Below are 6,000 nucleotides of genomic sequence, written 5' to 3'. Positions count from 1 at the left end.
CAGCACTATTTACAGTTGCCAAGATACGGAAGCAACCTAAGTATCCATCAACAGATGAATGGATAAAGAAGATGTGGTGTATACATAAATATACAATGGAATATTACTCAGCCATAAAAAAGAATGAAACTTTGACATTTGCACCAACATGGATGGACTTAGAGGGTATTATGCTTAGTAAATTAAGTGAGGCAGAGAAAGACAAATACTGTATGATATCACTTATATATGGAATCTAAAAAATACAGCCAACTAGTGAATAAAACAAAAAAAGAATCAGACTCACAGATATAGAGAACAAACTTGTGGTTACCAATGGGGAGAAGGTAGAGAGGAGGGGCAATTTGGGTTGGGGGAAAAGGGTTATTATGGAATTATATGAAATCATGTGTGTGAAACTTTTGAAAATTGTAAAGCACTATTATAGAACTGAAAGGATCTTTCATTCAATAAAAAAAATTAAGGAGATGAGGACTTCAGGACCTTGTGAATGGTGGCACTGAAGTAAGTGATCATTTTAACTATGATGAGTAAGACAACAGAGAGTGACTGGATTGAGAAATATTGTGTAGAGATCAGAGGTAAAAGTAAGAATAAAAGCAAGTTTAGCAGCTGTGAGGACAACAGATTAAAAAAAAACAGGAAAACAGGCAATTGTATTAGAGGAAGGATAGTAGCTTTGTCATTTGATGAGTATTTTTCCATGTTTTTGTTCCTCTAGTATCCCATATGAAAATGTTATCCTTAGATTCTGTGTGACTCCCAGACCTTTAGATTTCAAATTTTACTGACATGAAGTTGCCAGATTTTAAATTTATTTTTGACCATTAAGGAAAGTGAAAAAAAGAACTGCCACCTTCTCTCACTATAGTGTACTAACATAAAAATGCATTTTAATATAAAAAATCAGAAAAGGCAAAAATCTCAGAATAGGAAAATAAAATTTTTACCAAGAAAGCACATTTTGCAATTATATTAATGCCTGATCTTAAGTTTATATGCACGTGCATATGCATCTGTCATCTATCATCTATCTATCTATCATCTATCTATCTATCATCTATCTATCTATCATCTATCTATCATCTATTTATCTATCTATCTATCTATCATCTATCTATCTGTCTATCTATCATCTATCATCTGTCTATCATCTATCTATCTATCTATCTATCTATCTATCTATCTATCTATCTATTATCTATCTATCTATCATCTATCTATCTTCTGTCTTTATTGTTGTATCATCATTACCATAAATTATTGTTTGTTTATTTTTCATAAAAGTTTACATGTCCGCCCAGAGTCTTAGAATGCCTCTTTGTTTGGAATTTCCTTTGTAGACGTAAATAGTTAAGATGAGGCCATTCAAGATTATGGCTTCTAAGGTCCGTCTACTACAGCTGGTCACTCTCTAGGTAACACAATTCAACACACTGACTCTCTACCATCTGTGGCCTGAATCTGGTCCATAGAAAACCCTCAAATAGTTTTCTCTTTATTGAATTCTTGGAATAGGAGCCCATCTCAACTCAGTCACTGTCCTTCCTTTGCCTGCCATTAGAGCCATTAACCAGTGATTTCTTGCCTTTCACCTTTTCTAGTTGGGAGTAAAACACCATCCACTGTAGCTCTCAACTCTAAGACACACATATCAAATTCTCTGGGGGACTCATTGAAATCCTTGTAACTCAGTTTGATTTTAGAAGCAGACACCCTTCCCAATTCTTTCCCCTAAAAAGGGGTAGGGACCTCAACACACCAATAGTTTCTCTACTTTTGACCCCTGACTACTCTTGAGGTGAAGGACTTATGGGATGTTTAGCTGTTTTTTGTAAACCTCCCTAGAACAATTTTATGTTTGATGTCTGATATTAGTCATCTTAAGGTGTTGGTTAAAAATTCCACCTTATCATCTTTTTACTTCTGATCAGCTGTTTCATATTTGCTTCTTCCTTAGACTTTTACTTCTATGAGAGCAGACACCTTTTTTTTTTCTAACAAATGTATTCCCAGTACCAACCTAGATGCCTAACTAACAGTAAGACATTAAACACAAAATTTATTGAGCCAATGAATGAATGAATGAATGAATGAATGAAATTACAGAATAAATGTTTTTCCCCGGTACTAAATTTTAAAACAAATTTTTCATGTGATGTTTTAAGAGGATCATATTTAGAGATCGACAATGTTCTCAACATCAATATCATAGAATTTCTAAGCTTATTTTACGCCTCACCCTTTGATCAAGTTTTCTTAAGGAGTGGATGGATGGCATGCCCATTAGGTTATCTTTTCTAAATAGCTTGTTCCTTAGCTATTTTTAAAAATCAGAAATCAGATTTTGATATTAGTTTCTTTGATAAGTTGATATTTGTAAAGTTCACTGATGGCTCATCCATATTCTTCGGAAACTAGACTCTCAAGTGATATAATTTCACATTTCATCATGGATGTTGAAATATTGGTACCAATACTTTTCCTAAATTAAAGGACATCTCGCTCATGTAAGAAACTCTCCACTGCTACATAACAAATAACCCCCAAACTTAGAAGCTTAAAACAAAAAACATTTGTTATTTCATAGTTTCTGTAGGTCAGGAATCTGACCCCCGCCCTAAATAGATGCCTGTGACTCAAGACCTCTCATGATGCTGCAGTTAAGCCAGTGGTGGTGGATGTGGTATCCTCTGATGGTTTGATGGCGGTGGTTGAGGGGCGTGATCTGCTTCCATGCTCTCTCGTGAGGTTGCTAGAAGGCCTCAGTTCCTCAGTTCATGGACCTCCCCATAGGCTGATGGATGTGCTCACAACAGACAACTGGTGGTTCAGGAGAGACAGCCAGAGAGGGAGAAAGAGAGGGTACCTACGATGGAACCACAGTCTTTTTATAACTTAATCTTGGAAGTAAAATCCCATTACTTTTTTTTTTAATGTTTTATTTATTTAGCTGTGCCAGGTCTTATTTGTGGCACGTGGGGTCTAGTTCCCTGACCAGGGATTGAACCCGGGCCCCCTGCATTGGGAGCATGGAGTCTTAACCACTGGATCACCAGGGAAGTCCCCCCATTACTTCTTTTACTCATAGAAGCAAGTCACTAAGTTCAACCCCACATTCGAGGGGAGGCAATTACCCTAGGACACAAATACCAGGAAACTATTTTAGAGGCTGCCTGTCACACTCAAGAGGACGCAACTGCAAAGCTAGAATTGTTTTGAAGAATTCAAATTTCTGCATTACAGATCATGTGAAAATTCTTAACTTCAATAATTTAAAAACACTCAGTGTTTGGCAACTTACACATAGAATCCTTTTCCAATTATTTCAAGCAATGTTGAGAGTACAACAATGGTGATCACCAGGGTAGATATTCCTGAAATCTGTTAAAAATATTACATTGAGGGGCTTCCTAGGTGGCGCAGTGGTTGAGAATCTGCCTGCCAATGGAGGGGACACGGGTTCAATCCCTGCTCCAGGAAGATCCCACATGCCGCGGAGCAACTAAGCCCGTGCGCCACAACTATTGAGCCTGCGCTTTAGAGCCCGTGAGCCACAACTATTGAGCCCATGTGCTGCAACTACTGAAGCCCACGTGCCTAGAGCCCGTGTTCTGCAACAAGAGAAGCCATGGCAATGAGGAGCCCACGCACTGCAACGAAGAGTAGCCCCCACTCACCACAACTAAAAAGAAAGCCCGCGCACAGCAAGAAAAGACCCAACACAGACAATAAAATAATAAATAAATAAATTTATATAAAAAAAAAATTACATTGAGAAAAGTACCCTAAGTTTCTTGAAGAGAAACCTACCATAATGTTTTGCAGAGATTTCTAACACTTCCTTTTCATATGTCTTTCACTTTATATTTTGTAGTGCGTTTGGGTAAACTTCTAGTTCATTGATTTTTCTTTTAGTTATGTCTTGTTGGTTGTTTCAATCATTCATTGATTTCTTTTAAACTTTGGTAATCATTTTTAAAAATATCTATTAAATTTTTTCTCCAAATCATCCTATTCTTTTTTTCAATGTCCTGCTTTAAAAAAAAAAAATTATGAAAAAAAAATTATGGTTTTGATTTCTTCTGTTGTCTCTTTCACCATTTTAAGCATATTTTAAACCAGTCTACTTCAGATGGTTTCACTGCCTCCAGGCTGACATGGGAGACACTCTTGCTGTTTTATTTGATGATGCACACTATTGTTAGATTGTTTCCTTGTGCCGTTTGAATTTGTGATTTTGAACTTCTCTTCAGTAAGGATTCCGCTGGCAGTTGGAATACCATGTACCCTTAAATATAATGCTGTGTACTCATGTTTGTTCAATTGGTTTAGGACTAGTTTTGGGTTTTTTTGTTTGTTTGCTTGTTTTTTAAATTTATTGAGGATTCTGTCATCCTTGAAGACTGGTATCGTGAAGTCTTTTGTTTTAATTTTTAAAGAGGTATTTTGTTTTTCCCACTTAGATTCTCAAGCCAAATCAAATATCCTTGTTAGTTTCCCAGTGATTTTATCCCTCTCTTCTATCACTCAGGAGTCACTCTTTCATTTTCCTAGCTTTTTATAGGGATCTCAGGTCCTACACCTAACCTCACATATGTCCAAGGTCACGTTCTTATCCCAAATAGACATGTATTCTGTGGCCTCTAGGAATGAGGCTTGAGTCTAATACTCCCTGAACATCTACTGAGTCACTTTACAAAGCTTTTGCTTTACGTTTCTTCTTTGTTTCTGTCTCCCAGGAATTTCTCTTTGTTTTCTTTGAATTCATATGTATATTTTTATTATTATTTTGATTATGTGTTATTTACTGTTTTTCTACTTTTATAGCCAGAGGCCCAGGTTGTAGAAACTGGACTGAAAAAACTAGTATAATATGCTGTTCAACTAGTTCCTTCATTTACTTTATTTATAAAGTCTGTCTACTCTTCCATTCTTTATTTTCGTTTTGTCCCCCTGCTTAGAAAAACATCATAATTTCAGAGCCTGCTCTAAATGAAATCTACATCTATATATAGCCCTTTATTTCTTCTCACCCACCAATTAGTCCCTATATGCACCTAGGCACCTACTGTATCATTTCTTTTACCCTATAATTTAAAACTGTATACATAAAACACTCATGGGTGAGAAGGCATAAATCCTTCTAACTGAAAGAAATGCAATTAGTGATTTGGGGAATTTGAGTGTGTCATTGCAAAATTCTGTTCTGTAAGGTAGCAGTGTGGTTTGGTATTAAGAGAAGTAATAGAAATATTCATGACAGTGCCCTAGGATATAAAAGTTCCTTTGTGTTTTTCATTACTGGGTCATTACTTGCCATTCTTTACAAAATAAACAGGAAGAATTGTTTCCAGTTTCCAAAGTTCAAGATTTGGGGCACAAACTTGCAAAATGGAAACTGAAATACTTAAAAATAAAGGACCACAACTGAGCAACAGAAATCTAAAAATGAACATTTTCATACAAACAATGGTAGGGTTACTAGTTCTGAAAGCTGAAAGTATGTCTACACATTTTCATTAAAAAAAAAAAAAACTACAGTGAACTTCTGCAGCTTTACAATTTATATAACCAAAAGGTGGCAGTGTTCCATTTGGTTTCCTATGGAACCTCCTTTTCTAGTGGTATAATTTTCAGATGTATTCTGTCTCTAATTTACTTTTAAAACAAACATTAAACAATATTACTATTATCACATGTGCCAAAAGATAATTATGGTTGAAAAGAAAAAAACTTTTTTTGACAACAGGAGCTTTAAAGGATTTATTGTAGAGGATACATTAATCTGAATAGCCAATAAATAAATAAATAAATAAACAAACAAATAGACATTTTTAAAATGAGCATTTGGGAGGTTCACATCTAAGATATTTCATTTGTTATTCAGTTACCTCTTTGGTTTACTCTGTCTTGAACACTGATTCATTTTATAACACTATGCAAGCATCGATTCATTTTCAGTTCTAACTTGTTAATGAGGGAAACAATTTGGCTTTT

This window comes from Hippopotamus amphibius, chromosome 11, assembly GCF_030028045.1.
Source record: "Hippopotamus amphibius kiboko isolate mHipAmp2 chromosome 11, mHipAmp2.hap2, whole genome shotgun sequence".
NCBI classification, from domain to species: Eukaryota; Metazoa; Chordata; class Mammalia; order Artiodactyla; family Hippopotamidae; genus Hippopotamus; species Hippopotamus amphibius.
Note: the sequence above shows the minus strand (reverse complement) of the source record.